The 17,346-nt window shown below is 37.4% G+C and overlaps 1 pseudogene; it reads left to right on the forward strand.

Annotated features, from left to right (window-relative positions):
* Nucleotides 1–6,652: 6,652 nt before the first annotated feature.
* LOC105547743 lies at nt 6,653–7,433 on the forward strand (annotated as a pseudogene).
* Nucleotides 7,434–17,346: the final 9,913 nt, after the last annotated feature.

The raw sequence follows: 17,346 nt of genomic DNA on the forward strand, positions 1-17,346 counted from the left end.
AGATCGAGACCATCCTGACTAACACGGTGAAACCCCGTCTCTACTAAAAATACAAAATTAGCTGGGCATGGTGGTGGGCGCCTGTAGTCCCAGCGACTGGGGAGGCTGAGGCAGGAGAATGGCATAAACCTGGGAGGCGGAGCTTGCAGTGAACAGAGATCGTGCCACTACACTCCAGCCTGGGCAACAGAGCCAGACTCCGTCTCAAAAAAAAAAAAAAAAAAAATTTGTGTTTTCAAAAAATAGTGCTGGGACAACTAGATATCCATATGGGAAGAGTGAATTTGGACCCCTACCTTACACTCTGTGTAAAAATTAACTGAAAGTGGATCATAAACCTAGATATTGAACCTAAAACTATACAACTTAGAAAAAACATAGTGGTAAACCTTTGTAACCTTAGATAAGGTAATAGATTTTTAGATATGACATAAAAATACAAGCAACAAAAGAAAAAGTAGGTTGGATAGACTTCATTACATTAAAAATTTGCATGCCATAAAGATACACAAGACAAAAACCCACGGAATGAGAGAAAATATTTATAAATAATATTTGATAATGATCTAGTATATAATTTATGTAAAGAGTTCTTACAACTCAATAATAAAAGATAAATAACCCAATTAAAAATGGACAAAGGATCTGTATAGATTTTCCTCAAAAGAAGTTATACAGATGACCAATAAGCACAGGGAAAGAAACTCAGCTTCATTATTCATTTGGGAAATGTGAACCAAAAATCACAATAAAATACTACTTCACCTCCACCAGTACAGCTAAAATAAAAAGACAGACAACAAGAAAATTGGTGAGGATATGGAGAAATAAGGATCTTCATGCATTTCTATTGGGAATGTATAATGATGCAGCTGCTTTGGAATACGTTTTTATAGTTCCTCATAATTTAAGAATAGAGTTACCATATGGCCTAGCAGTTCTGTTATTAGGTATATAGTATATACTCAGGAGAAATAAATGCATATTTTAACACAAATACTAATACATGAATTTTTATAGCAGATTGATTTGCAATAGACAAAAAGTAGAAAAAAAAGTCCATCAACCAATGAATGGATTAAAAAATGTGGCATATCTATACAATGGAATCTTGTTCAGTAACCAAAAGGAATAAAGTACTGATACAAGCTTAAACGTAAATGAATCTTAAAAATATTATGCTAAGTAAAAGAAACTAGAAACAAAAGGCAACACAGTTTATGTGATTCCATATATATGAAATAACCAGAACAGGCAAATCCATAGAGACTAAAAACATAATAGTATTTGCCAGGGGCTGAGGGGAAGGGGAAATGGGGATTGACTACCGATTGGTATGAGTTTCCTTTTGGGGTAACAAAAATGTTCTGGAAATAGTGGTGATGGTTGCACAACTCTGTGAATACACTAAAAAACACTAAATTATGCATTTCAGTGTTGATGAATTTTAAGATATGTGAACCTTTATAAAATAAGAACCAAAAAAAAACACTTTCTAAATCATGGTATATTATATATGTTAATAGGGCCTTGAGTTACAGAGGTGTATGTATTTGTTAAAATTTGCCAATAGTAGAGTTGTGAGTTGTGCATCTCACTTGACATAAATTTTACCTCAAGAAAGAATAAAGCACATATAAATATTGATCTCTAGTTAACTACATGCATATCAGAATATCCAGAGTTAAAGTATTCTGATGTGCAACTTTCTTTGAAACGAATCAAAGTAAGTTCGACTGTTGAATGGACAGAAGGATGAATAGAGAGATGGATATCTAATAAAGCAAATATTGCTAAACATTGTTGGTAGAATCTAGGTAGTGAGCTTATGGATATTCAATTTATCATTCTTTCAACTTTTCTGTATGTTTAAGACGGTTCATATTAGTCAAGATAGGAGGATCATTTGAGGCCAGGAGTTCAAGACCAGTCTGGGCAACATAGCAAGACCCCATCTCTTCCAAAAATTAAAAAAAAAAAATAACCAAGCATGGTGACACATGTGTGTAGTCCCAGATACTTGGGAGGCTGAGGCAGGAGGATTGCTTGAGACCAAGAAATCGAGGCCATGATCACGCCACTGCACTTCAGCCTGGATGACAGAGTGAGACCCTGTCTCCAAAAAGGAAAAATGTTCATATTAAAATGTTGGCCAAAAATGACTCTGTTTTATCTATAACACATGTTAATTACTGCATTTCTTATCTACCAAACTTACTACATTCATTCACCAGATATCTATTGAGGGCTCTATCTATTTTCCAGGAACTGTTCTAGATATACTGGATACATTTATGAACGAAACAGACAAAACTCCCTGCCTTAGTTGCTAGTGGGATTCAAACAACAAACAAATAGAAGTATAACTTGTCAGGTATGGGCAAATACTATGAAGATAATTAGAGTATCAGGAAAGAATTATCCATACTAATGCATCTACTTCCACATCTTCCTCACTCTTCAATGTCTCATAATCTACGTTTTATTCCCACCATTTTAAACTTCTTTTTTTTTAATTTTTTAATTTTTTATTTTTTTTATTTTTTTCCTTTTTTAAATTTTTTTATTTTTTTATTTTTTATTATTATTATACTTTAAGTTCTAGGGTACATTTGCATAACGTGCAGGTTTGTTACATATGTATACTTGTGCCATGTTGGTGTGCTGCACCCATCAACTCATCAGCACCCATCAACTCGTCATTTACATCAGGTATAACTCCCAATGCAATCCCTCCCCCCTCCCCCCTCCCCATGATAGGCCCCGGTGTGTGATGTTCCCCTTCCCGAGTCCAAGTGATCTCATTGTTCAGTTCCCACCTATGAGTGAGAACATGCGGTGTTTTGTTTTCTGTTCTTGTGATAGTTTGCTAAGAATGATGGTTTCCAGCTGCATTGGCGATCATTAAAAAGTCAGGAAACAACAGGTGCTGGAGAGGATGTGGAGAAATAGGAACACTTTTACACTGTTGGTGGGATTGTAAACTAGTTCAACCATTATGGAAAACAGTATGGCGATTCCTCAAGGATCTAGAACTAGATGTACCATATGACCCAGCCATCCCATTACTGGGTATATACCCAAAGGATTATAAATCATGCTGCTATAAAGATACATGCACACGTATGTTTATTGCGGCACTATTCACAATAGCAAAGACTTGGAATCAACCCAAATGTCCATCAGTGACAGACTGGATTAAGAAAATGTGGCACATATACACCATGGAATACTATGCAGCCATAAAAAAGGATGAGTTTGTGTCCTTTGTAGGGACATTTTAAACTTCTTAATAAAACATAATCATTTTTCTTCAGTCCTCACTGCTCTTCTCCACAACCTGTCAGTAGCATTCAACATGTTACCCACTCCCTTCTTAAATGTAGACCCCCCTCTGATGCTCCACATTTAGCTGCCTTCTTATAACTCTCTTTAACTGTGGTTTCATATACCTCCACAGCTTCATTTATCAGATATTTCCAGTTCTGACTTATCTTCTACATCCTAGATTGGTATTTTAACCACCAGAAACACCTTTATTTCTAGACATCTACCAGTACCTGAAACTTCATATGAACAAAGACAAATTCATCATTGACCCCACAGGACCATTTTGTTCTCTGGGTTTAATATATTTAGAGGTGGTACTACTCAGGGTACAAAATTCAATTCTACCTTGGTCTTATTTTCTCCCTCAGAACCAACAAGTCATGGAAGACTGCCCTTTATTTCTTGGTGATATCACTCAAGGACCCAGGCATCCTAGTAACATAGGAATACAGGAATCTGAACAATAACCTTATAGCCTGTACTTATTTCTCAGCTTTTCTGGTACCCATTTGGGACTTGCAGCCCTCCCAAAAGTGATACTATAATCCCTTTGGATTGGAAGAGGATGTTCTACCAGACAGAGATGTAAAGAGCATGGTCAGCAACAGCTCACATAGAAGGAATCTTGATGAAAGCCCAATAAAGTACCAACTCTTCCAACTTGGCATGGTGATCACAGCTGGTCACTCTGTATCTCAGTTTTCTCATCTGTAAAGTGAGAAAGATCGAATTTACCACATAGGGTGGTTATGAGGATTTAAAGTCTTAATACAGGCCTACCTTGGAGATATTACAGGTTTGGTTCCAGACCACCACAATAAAGTGAATATTTCAGTAAAGCAAGTCACACAAACTTTTTGGCCTCCCTGCCCATATAAAAGGTATGTTTACACTAATACTGTAGTCAGTTAAGTATACAGTAGCATTATGTCTAACAAACAATGTACATACCTTAATTAAGAAATACTTTATTGCTTAAAAAAATGTTTACAGTTGTCTGAGCCTTGAGTAAGTTGTAATCATTGCGGAGATGAAGGGTCTTGCCTCAATGTTGATGGCTGCTGACTGATCAGGGTGGCGGTTGCTGAAGGCTGGGGTGCCTGTGGCAATTTCTTACAATAAACAATAAAGAAGTTTGCCACATCGACTATTTCTTTCACAGAAGATTTCTCTGTAGCATGAGATGGTGTTTGATAGCATTTTACCCACATTCTTTCCAAAATTTGGAGTGAATCCTCTGAAATCCTCCTATTGCTATATCAACTAGGTTTATATAATATTCTAAATCATTTTCTGTTATTTTAATAATGTTCACTGGATCTTCACCAGGAGTAGATTCCACTTCTCAAGAAACCACTTTATTTGCTTCTCCATAAAAAGCGACTCCTTATCCATTCAAGTTTGATCATGAGATTGTGGCAATTCAATGACATCTTCAGGCTCCATTTTTAATTCTAATCTCTTGCTGTTTTGCTACATCTTCAGTTACTTTCTCCACAGAAGTCTTAAACTGCTCAAAGTCATCCACAAGGGTTGAAATCAACTTCTTCCAAACTCCTGTTAATGTTAATATTTTGACCTCCTCCAATGAACCATGAATGTTCTTAATGGCATCTAAAATGGTGAATTCTTTCCAGAAGGTTTTCAATTTACTTTGCTCAGACCCATCAGAGGAATCACTATCTATGGTAGCTATATGTGTTTCTTAAATAATAAGACTGAAAGTCAAAATTACTGCTGATCTATGGGCCGCAGAATCATATTGTGTTAGCAGGCATGACAATAACATGAATCCCCTTGTACATCTCCATAGAGCCCTTGCATGACCAGGTGCATTGTCAATGAGCACTAATATTTTGAAAGGAATCTTTTTTTCTGAGCAGAAGTTCTTAACAGTAGGCTTAAAATATTCAGTAAACTATGCTATAAACAGATGTGCTATCATCCAGGCTTTGTTGTTCCACTTATAGAGCACAGGCAAAGTAGATTTTGCATAATTCTCAAGGGCCCTAGGATTTTTGGAATGGAAAATAAGCACTGGCTTCAGCTTGAAGTCACCAGCTGCATTAGCCCCTAATGAAAGAGTCAGCCTGTCCTTTGAAGCTTTGAAGCCAGGCATTGATTCCTCTCCAGCTATGAAAAACCTAGATGACATCTTCCAGTATAAGGCTTTTTGGTTAGGCTTTGGCTTAAGAGAATGTTGTGGCTTGTTTGATCTTCGATCCAGACACTCAAACTTTCTTCATATCAGCAATAAAGCTATTTTGCTTTTTTATCATTCATATGTTCACTGGAGTAGTACTTTTAATGTTCTTCAATAACTTTTCCTTTGCATTCATTACTTGACTAATTCTTTGATGCCAGAGACCTAGTTTTTGGCCTATCTTGGCTTTTGATATGCCTCCTTCACTAAGCTTAATCATGTCTAGCTTTTGATTTAAAGTAAGAAACATGTGATTCTCTTTCTTCCACTTGAACACTTGGGGGCCACTGTAGGGCTATTCATTGGCTTAATTTTAATATCATTATGTCTCAGGAAGTAGGGAGTCCTGAGAAGAGGAAGATAGATGGGGAAATGATCAGTTGGAGCACTCAGAATACATACAACATTTATTAAGTTCACTGTCTTATATGGGTACGGTTTATGGTGCTCCGAATCAATTACAATAGTCACATCAAGGATCATCATAACTGACATAATAATGAAAAACTTCGAAATATTCCAAGAATCACCAAATTGTGACAGAGACATGAAGTAAGCACATGCTACTGGAAAAATGACACCAATATATTTGCTTGATACAGAGTTCCCACAAACGTTCAATATATAGAAAACACAGTATCTGTGACATGCAATAAAGTAAAGGGCTATAAAATGAGGTATGTTTGCACACACAAAGATTTTATAACAACTCATGGCATATACTGTGCCATATAAGTGTTAGCTGCTGCTATTATCACTATTATAATATCTGGATTTGACTCATTATTTTTAAATGTGAGTTAGTCTCATTCCTTGGATTGTAAGGTTAAGAAAACTAACAAGAAATGTCAATACTTATTTCATGCTTACTATATGTGAGACACCATTCTAAATACCTTACATGCATTGGTTTAATCTTCATAACAGTGTTATTAACAAACTTAAGGTTTGTTATTTTTCTCATTGTATAAATGAGGAAAGTGAGTTCCAACTCCAGCTATCTTCTTTGTTTAGGCCTCAGGAAAAAGCAATCAATGGAACAGCTACGGAATAAGGTGGGCCTATATGTATTGAACATGTTGTTAATGAACAAGTTAAGAAGAGACTGTGCAAAGCAACATGAGCGATTCCATTGGTTTTAAGAAAAAGTTCAGGTTACAGAGTGGAGAGAGCGAGGAGGCTGCATCTGGCTCCCACTCTCACAGCCACTGCAGTACATTGAGCTCCATAGAGACTGCTCCAGGGCAGGTGAGAGTCAAACAGGCACTGAGTGATTCTGCCTTGCTGAGGAAAAATAATGTAGGCAAAGGAGATCCTAAGAAGCTGAAAGGCAAAATGTCATCACATCATGTGCAATCTTTGTGTAAACTTCCTGGGAGGAGCACAAGAAGCAGCACCTAGATGCTTCAGTCAACTTCTCAGAGTTTCCTAAGAAGTGCTTAGAGAGGTGGAAGACCATGTCTGCTCAAAAGAAATGAAAATTTGAAGACTTAGCAAGGGTGAAGACTCAATGGACATGGCCCATTATGAAAGAGAAATGAAAATCTATATCCCTCCAAAAGCAGAGATCAAAATGAAGTTCAAAGATCCCAATGCACCCAAGAGGCCTCCTTTGGCCTTTTTCATGTTCTCTTCTGAGGATTGCCCCAAAATCAAAGAACATCCTGGCCTATCAGTTAGTGATGTTGCAAAAAAACTGGGAGAGATGTGGAATTACACTGCTGAAGATGACAAGCACCCTTATGAAAAGAAGGCTGTGAAGCTGAAGGAAAAATACGAAAAGGATATTGCTGCATTTGGAGGTAAAGGAAAGCCTGATGCTGCAAAAAAGGCAGTCATCAAGGCTGAAAAAAGCAAGAAAAAGAAGGAAGAGGATAAAAAAGAGGAATATGAAAATTAAAAATGTAATAATGAATAAGTTGGTTCTAGCAGTTTTCTTATTGTCTATAAAACATGTAAGTCCCCTGTCCACAACTCACTCCTGTTAAAGGAAAAAATTAAAATATAAGCTGTACATGATTTGTTTTTAAACCTTACAGTGTCCGTCTGTGTGTGTGTGTGTGTGTATAGTTATCCCACTACTGAACGTGTCTTTAGATGGCCACAGACTGCCTGGTATGATATGGGAGTTGTAAATTGGCATGGGAATTTAAAGCAGGTTCTTGTTGGTGCACAGCACAAATTAGTTATATATGGGGATGGTAGTTTTTTCATTTCAGTTGTCTCTGGTACAGCTTATATGAAATAGTTGTCCTGTTAACTGAATACCACTTTAATTGCAAAAAAAAACCTGTAGCAATTTTGTTGACATTATGAATGCTTCTAATACAATTTTAAAAATTAGTATTGTAGTCCTTTTCATAGGTCTGAACTTTTTCTTCTTGAAGGGAAACTAGTCTTTTGCTTTTGCCCATTTTGGATCACATGAATTATTACAGTGTTGATCCTGTCATATAGATAGCTGATAAAATGCTTTTGTCTACACACCCTGCATATCATGATGGGGGTAAATAAAGTTAAATTGAGATAGTTTTCATCTATAACTGAAGCTCAAAAACCTTAATCAGTTGATAAATTTCACATAGCCCACTTATATTTACAAACTGAAGAGGAATCAGTCTACTTATAGCATGGGATTATTAAGATCAAACATTTTGAAAGTCCATCCTTTGAAGCACTAAATAGAAAAGTGCATTCTAATCTTTACATGAGGACTCTATGTTCTTTAATTCCCATTACCATATAACAGCAATTATATTTTGCAGTTCTGACATTAAAGAAGACTTGAGACCGTATCCCCAAAAGGCATGAGCTTAAAATATAAGACTGCCCTATTACATTTTTACTTGATATTTGTAAAGACTATGAAAATGCTGACTGTAGATGTCTTTTCCCATTTATCTAAATATGAACTGCTCAGGAAACTCAAAACTCTCCATTAAAAGTATTTTTAATTAATTGGATCAGCTTTTAAAATGAAGATGCCATGTTTAAAATAGGTTACATTTTCCTATATTACGGCTTGCCGCTTTATAAATCAAATAGGAGGAAAGAAGATACAACCTTTGCAACTCAGTATGAATTATGTGATTTATTTAAATAATTTTTCTTTACAAAACCCAAACTCATTCATTAGTCATATTTATCTGTTTAGCAGTTTAGGGAACAATTTGGAAATTTTGTTTATTTTGATATTATCATTTTCTTAAAGTGCCAGTATGTTAAAATAGCATTCTTGTAGTTTTACATGCTTTTGTGATGGAGTGCTATTTTGTTATTAATTTCAACTTGGATTCTTCTCATTTACATTTGTTTGTGTAATTTCAGTAGGGATAATGAACATCTGAGCCCTAGATGATACTAATAAACTACTAATTACAGAGTTAAAAAACAGTTCACCTACATATCTGTAAGTTTATACAAGAGTTCTGGAAGGATACACAATAAATTGGTAACAGAGACTGCCTCTGGACAGTAGGATTTCATATTTTTAGTACTATTGGGATATTTAACTAGGCATATGCATTACTTTTATTATTTTGAAACTAATTTATTTTTTAATGCACCCTTGTTAGGGACCCAAAGCCAGAGGCACCTTGCTCAGCTGTGCCCAGATTCTTGATCTGTAGAAACTAAGATAATAAACATTGTTTTAAGCCACTAGGTCTTGGGGTAATTCATTAGGTAGCAATAGACAACTAATACAGATTATGTCTCATCATTGCATGTAGTCATTCCATAGAGTCAGAGACAGTGTACACTTTAGGGAACAATTTTACAACAGATAACAATTGTAAAACAACTCTGTGTCCAGCTATGGGAGGCATAATAGTATCGTGGCTAAGAGCAGGGACTCTGAAGTCAGACCACTGGAACTCAAATTCTGGTTCCAGCCCTTATCAGCTAGATGAACTTGTGCCATCTATGTGACCTCTGGGCTTCAGTTTTACATCTGCAAAACAGAGGTAGTAATAAGAGCCACTTTATAAAGTGGCTGCAGGGAATAAACAATATAATACTTGTAAATTATTTAAAATATTACCTGATTAATAAGTATTTGATACATACTGCCTATTATCATTCTTATGAGGATGATAAGAGAAGGTATAATTTTTGGTTTTGGACCACCAGGATAAAAGAAAATGGTAAGAAGTAAGAAATTCATACACAGGGATCCTTCCTAGTAACTCGCTCACTCCTAGTTTATGAGGCGATATAAAAGATGAGAAGACCGCAGTGTGTGTATACTCTAGAAAGAGAAAAAAAAATCCTTATGTTATTGGAGAATGTAAGACCTGTGGTGAATGGAGAAAGGCAGGGAGATGCGGCATATGATGCAAGGGTTCTGCATTCCTGTGGGATAGGAAAATTTGTGAACTGATGTTAAATGTACAGGTCTAGAGAATGTCCATAAGAAGCACAGTCCTTCTTCTCAGCACTGCCCAGCTGTTGACAGACACAATGCATGTGTGTCTATCAAGTGGAAGGATGAGATGAAGTAACAAAAAAAAAACCATTTCTTCTACCTTGTTACACTGAACTCTTCTCAAAATCAGAGCCTCCTCCTCCTTCATTTCTTCTTTCTTCTTCCTTCTTCTTTTTTATGACAGGGTCTTGCTCTATTACTCACACTGGATTGTAGTGGTGTGATCATAGCTCACTTCGGCCTCAAACTTCTGGGCTCAAGCAATCTCCTCACCTCAGCTTCCTGAATATCTGCGACTACAGGCATGCAATACCACACCCAGATAACATTTAAAAATTATTTTGTAGATATGGGATCATATTCCCCCCAAGGCTGATACATGACCCAGGCTGGGAGAGCCATCTTCTAAGTAAAATAATTCCCCATTTATTGTAATGCTGTCTTGACAAGTCCTACTGCTACTAAGAAGTATACAGGACAGACCTAGGGAACAATGAACACTTAGTAACAGCACTGATGGTTTTGTCTCTCCTGATGGTTATGTCTCACGTATTACTTTCAGCCATACCCAGCTTGATATAAAGTGTATATCCTTTTAGTAATATACAATAAAATATGCTATAACCAAAAAAATCAATTATGCCAATACTTACTTAGGCCTACTTGTACAGAAACAAGAGACAACAAATGAATTGCTCAACACAAGTGGTTTATCACCCTTCATGGTTCTGTCTACTTTCCCCATGGTCTCAGCCCCGAAGTTTTTGACTACACAATATCCATTCCTAAAAACAAAAAGCAGAAAGTCATATGAACCCTGGGAATCCTAGAGTAAGGTACTTAAGCTGTCAATAGCAAGAGAGACAGAGGCCAAGACAAAGTTCTCACCTGCAATATTTGGTTACACACTCTATGATCCAAATGTGGAAAACTCAACAAATTTTTCCATAAAAGATTCTCTATAACAGGTCATCCTAGACATCTAGAGATGCTTGGCAGTCCCATGCCATCTAATGGTTTTGCCACAGATTCAAAGACAATAGTATCTTCAGTTGGGTTGGTCAATATCTGAATAAAAAAGGGATAAAGGAGAAAGCAGGCTCAATCTGATGCTTATCTCCCATCTCACCTACCTCCCAAGCCTTAGCATTGTGAAGTTCTATCAGACTTAACAGCTGAGGCTCCAGAAGCAGCAGCAAAACATGGCATGACTCCAGTAAGGTACAGTGTGTACGTAGTGCTGGAAAATAATCTTGGCAGATATCAGCTGACCTTTTGTCATCTCAATGAAAAGTACTTACTGAGTCTCTTTGTACTTGGTAGCCCATTCCCACACCTGCTCTTGAGATTGATTCTTCCATCTAACAGATATTATTCAAGTATTTAATTCATTGCTGGTGTCTGGAAATCTGTTTGCCCCTGCCTCTCTGACCCCAACTCCCTCCCATCTTGCTTTCTGATATTTTTCCATTGACCCTTCCAGGCCAGGTAAAAGCAGTAGGTTCAAGGTTAGTTTTCTGTTTGCTGAGAGAAAACCACTTGAATCCACAAAGATGAGAAAGAGATTTTTAAAAAACCATTGTATTGGGAAAAGTCCACTGTAGGGAGACCATCTACTCCCTTCACATTAACACTAGCAATGAACTCTATTTTCAAATGAAATTGCACATGTGATAGATAGTATTCAATCTCTGTGTGGAAAGTGGGACTGTATATATGCCTATATGCATATAAGTAGATAAACACTCTAGTTTCTAAGGCTGTTTAAAACTTTATAGGATAAAAAATAGCCTATTATCTGGGGAAATCCAGTTATGTCTATTAAATGAATGAATACAGAAGACATGGAGATATGAATCTTCAGGGCAAGTTGCAGTGGGGCTAATAGAAGAATGCTTCAGGAATGGTGGAGCAAGAAACACCAAAAATCTGCTCCTCAACAAAAACAATGAGAGACCTGGCAAAAATTATCAAAACCAACATTTTATGAACACTAGAATTAATCAAAGGCTTGCAACAATACAATGAGCATTTGTTCAAGAAAAATGGCCAAACCTCTATAAGAACAGTCAGCTTTATGGCATTTTAACTTGTTCTATTCCAATCCCCCTGTCCTTAGCTCTACAGTAGCCTTGAGAACCAATAGCCTGACAACTCCAGTAGTTGTGAAAATCAGTAGGCTAGCAGCCACTGGAGGGGACAGACTAGCTTGGAGGTCTCAGAACAAGTCCCATTCCCAGAAAATTGTCAGTATTTGACCCATCACTATTTAACAATTCCTTGGAAACACCACTCATATGATTCATCTTTATTTGACATGCCTCAGAGCTTGTCCCATGCAAAGAGCCTTTTTTGTTTATTTGTTTAATAGACTTATTTTTAGAGCAGCTTTAGGTTTAGAGAAAAACTGAGCAAAAGTACAGAGAGTCGAAGGAGGAGTGAAGAAAGATGCCAGAATAGGACTCTTTAGTGATCATGCTCCTAACAGAAACATCAATTCAACCAACTACCCACGCTCAAAAATACCTTCACAATTGCTAAGAAAACCAGGTGAGATATCACAACACCTAGAGGTAACACACAAATAAGAAAATACACATTGAAGATGGTAGAAAGGACAGTTTTACATCACCTGAGTCACCCCTTTCCCAACCACAGGCATCAGAGTGTGGAAAGAGATATCCTTTGCTTGGGTGAAAGAGAGAAAAGTGAGCATCAGACTTAACTTTGGATGCCAACACTAGATCTGCCACAGTAAAACCCTGCAACAGGCAGACCCCACAGCCCCAGGCCCCAGGCAAATACCCATGGACTAAGTTTCTAGACTTGCCCCAGCACCAGGCTGGACATTACAACTCCAGACTCCAGGCCAGTATGGTAGACTGAATCTCTGGTTTTCCCTACTGCCAGGCCAACCTCAGTGGCTCCAGGCTCTGGACCACCCTCAGTGCCAAGCCAGCACCAGGCTTTGGGCCCACACCAGTGCCAGGCAAGCGCCCCTCAGACCCAGTCTCCAGGACATCCAGGGCCAAGTCAACCCCAGGACTCTTGGCCTCAGACTTCACCCAGCACCCAGCTGACCTTAATGTCCCTAGCACAGGACAGCACCCACAACCCTAGTCATCAGGCCAGCACCAATAGACCCATCCTCCAGGCCAGCCCCTGAATATATAGGCCCCAAACCTGTTCCATGTTTTAGACCAGCCCAGAGCTGTGTCAGCCCCCACACTGCCAGGATATAGGCCTGCTCCAATCCATATATCTGATAAGAGGATAATATTCAAAATATACAAGGAACACAATTCAACAGCAAGAAAACAAATAACCTGATTAAAAAGTGGGCAAAGAGCCTGAATAGCCATTTCTCCAAAGAAGACATAAAATGGCCAAAAGGTATATGAAAAAATTCTCAATATCACTATTATCAGCAAAATGCAAATCAAAACCATAGTAAGATATCACATGTGTCAAGATGGCTATTATCAAAATGACAAAAGATAGAGTGTTGGCAAGGGAGTGAAGAAAAGAAAATACTTGTACATGGTTGGTGGGAATGTAAATTAGTATCGTCACTATGGAAAACTGTATGGAGGTTCTTCGAAAAACTACAAGTAGAAGAAGTACCATATGACATGGTTGGGCTCTGTGTCTCCACCAAAATCTCATGTTGAATTGTAATCCCCAGTGTTGAGGGAGGGACCTGGTGGGAGGTGATTGGATCATGGCGGCAGATTTCCCCCTTGTTCTTCTTGTGATAGTGAGTCCTCACGAGATTTGGTTGTTTAAAAGTGTGTAGCACTTCTCCCTTAGCTCTCTCTTGCTGTCATGTGAAAACGTGCTTGCTTCCCCTTCACCCTTCTGCCACGATTGTGAGTTTCTGGAGGCCTCCCCAACCATGCCTCCTGTACAGCCTGTGGAACTGTGAGTCAATTAAGCATTTTTTTAAATAAATTGCACAGTCTCAGGTAGTTCTTTATAGCAGTGTAGACCATACTAATACACTGTCTGATCCAGCAATCCCACTTCTAGGTATTTACCCAAAATATTTGAAATCAGTTTGTGAAAGATGTCTGTATTCCCATGTTCATTGGCTATTTACAATAGCCAAGTTATGGAATCAACCTAAGTGTCCATCAACAGATGAATGGATAAAGAAAATGTAGTATATGTACACAATGGAATACTATTCAGTCTTTAAAAATAAGGAAATTGTCATTTGCAACAATGTGGACGAGATTGGAGAAAATTATGCTAAGTGAAATAAGCCAGGTACAGAAAGATAAACACCATATGATTACACTTGTATGTAGAATCTAAAACAATTGAACTCATAGATACAAAGTAGAATGGTGGTTGCCAAGACTCAGGGGTGGGGATGCTGGAGAGATGATAGTCAAAGGCTACACAATATCAGGCAAAAGAAATAAGGTGTTTGAGATCTATTGCACAGCATAGTGAATATATTTAATAAAGTATCATTAATAAAGTTAATATTCACTATGCATGGTACTGTACATTTCAAAATTTCTAGGAGAGTAAATGTAATGTTCTCACCACAAAAAGTGGTATTTGTGATAACAGAGATGCTAATTAGCTTGATTTAATCATTTCACATTATACTTATAAATTATACCATATTGTACCCCATAAATATATGCAGCAATCAATTTTCAATTCACAATTTTTTTTAAAAGACAAAGGATGAAGTGTTGACAAGGATGTGGACAAAAAGTAACCATTGCACACTGTTAGTGGTAATGTAAATTATTACAGTCATTATGGAAAATAGTATGGTGGTTCCTCAAAATATTAAAAAGAGAATGACCATATGATCCAAAAATTCCACTACTGGATATATATCCAAATGAAATGAACTCAGTATGTTCAAGAAATATCTGCACTCCCATATTTATTGCAGTGTTATTCACAATAGCCAAAATATGGAATCAACCTAAGTGTCCATCAACGGAAGAATAGATAAAGAAAATGTGGATATGCTCTAACCTTTTTTCAACAACAGATGCTGGAGAGATGTGGAGAAATAGGAACGCTTTTACACTGTTGGTGGGAGTATAAATTAGTTCAAACATTGTAGAAGACAGTGTGGCAATTTCTCAAGGATCTAGAACTAGAAATACCATTTGATCCAGCCATCCCATTACTGGGTATATACCCAAAGGATTATAAATCATTCTGTTATAAAGACACATGCACACGTATGTTTATTTCTGCACTGTTCGCAATAGCAAAGACTTGGAACCAAACCAAATGCCCATCAATGATAGACTGGATAAAGAAAATGTGGCATATATATACCATGGAATACTATGCAGCCACAAAAAAGGATGAGTTCATGTCCTTTGCAGGGACATGGATGAAGCTGGAAACCATCATTCTCAGCAAACTAACACAAGAACAGAATACCAAACACCGCATGTTCTCACTCGTAAATGGGAGTTGAACAATGAGAACACATGGACACAGGGAGGGGAACATCACATGCCAGGGACTGTTGGGGGTTGGGGGGCTAGGAGAGGGATAACATTAGAAGAAATACCTAATGTAGATGACGGGTTGATGGGTGCAGCAAATCACCATGGCATATGTATACCTATGTAACAAGCCTCCACGTTGTGCACATGTACCCCAGTACTTAAAGTATAATATAAAAAAAAAGAAAATGTGGTACACATACACAATGGAATACTATTCAGCCATTAAAAAAAGAAATCTCATCATTTTTTACAATGCAGATGAATCTGGAGGATGGAGAACATTATGCTAAGTGAAATAAGCCAAGTAAGAAAGCCAAATACTGCATGATCTCACTTACACATGGAATCTAAAAAAGGAGTTGAACTTACAGAAACAGAGAATAAAATAGTGGTTACCAGGTGCTGGGGTGGGGAAGTGTTGAACAAAGAATAAAAAATTTCAGTTAGATAGCAGTAATTTTAGGAGAGCTATTCCATAACATGCTGACTATAGTTAATAGCAATACATTGTATTCTTGAAAATGCTAACTTTGTATTCTCACCACAAAAGTATTATGTGAGGTAATACATGTTTTTTTTTAATTTATTTTTTATTTTTTATTTTTTTGAGACGGAGTCTCACTGTGTCACCCAGACTGGAGTGCAATGGCATCATCTCGGCTCACTGCAACCTCCACCTCCTGGGTTCAAGAGATTCTCCTGCCTCAGCCTCCCAAGCAGCTGGGATTACAGGTGTGCGCCACCATGCCTGGCTAATTTTTTTGTATTTTTTAGTAGAGATGGGGTTTCACCATGTGGGCCAGGCTGGTCTCGAACTCCTGACCTTGTAATCCACCCGCCTTAGCCTCCCAAAGTGCTGGGATTACAGGCGTGAGCCACCACGCCTGGCTGGTAATACACGTTAAATTAGCTTGATTTAGTTCTTCCACAGTGTATATTTCAAGTCATGTCGTACATGGTATATTGCATGCAACTTTGTCAATTTAAGAATAAAAACTTAAAAGTACAGAGCATTCCCATATACCTTTTTCTCCCCAACACATCTTTCAGCTTTCTCCTGTTATTAACATATTTCACTGGTGTGGCACATTTGTTATAATTGATGAACCAGTATTGACACATTATTAACTGAAGGCCATAGTTTACATTAGGGTTCATTCTTTCAGTTGTACAGTTATATGGGTCTCGACAAATATATAACATGGATCTATTATGGAATCATGTAGAAAAGTTTCACTGCCCTAAATATGCCCCATGCTCCATGCCTCCCTCCCAGCAAACCCATGGAAACCATTAATCTTTTTACTGTCTCTATAGCTTTGCCTTTTTTCTGAATGTCATATGAACGGAACCATATAGTATGTAGCCTTTTCAAACTGGCTTCTTCTATTTAGCAATATCCAGTCAAGGCTCTTCCATGTCTTCTCATGGCTTGATAGCCATGTTGTTTTTATTGCTGAATAATATCCCATTGTATACATGTGCCACAGTTTGTTTTTCATTTACCCATTGAAGAATATCTTGGTTACTTCCAAGTTTTGGCAATTATGAATAAATCTGCTATAAACATTTGTGTGCAGGTTTTTGTGTGAACATAAGTTTAACACAAATAAGTATCAAGAAGTGTGATTGCCAGATTGTATGATGAGACTGTAGTTTTATAAAACTGCCAGACTGTCTGCCAAAGTGGCTATACCATTCTGTATTCCCACCAGCAATGAATGAGAGTTCCTGTTTCTCCACATCCTCTTCATCATTTGATATCAGTGTTTTGGGTTTTAGCTATTCTAATAGGTATGCAGTGGTACCTCATCGTTTTAATGATATATGTTGTTGAGCATCTTTTCATATGCTTATTGCCACATATACCTTTTTTTTTTTTTTTTTTTTTT

The sequence above is a fragment of the Mandrillus leucophaeus genome, unplaced genomic scaffold (assembly GCF_000951045.1).
Source record: "Mandrillus leucophaeus isolate KB7577 unplaced genomic scaffold, Mleu.le_1.0 Scaffold395, whole genome shotgun sequence".
Classification (NCBI taxonomy): Eukaryota; Metazoa; Chordata; class Mammalia; order Primates; family Cercopithecidae; genus Mandrillus; species Mandrillus leucophaeus.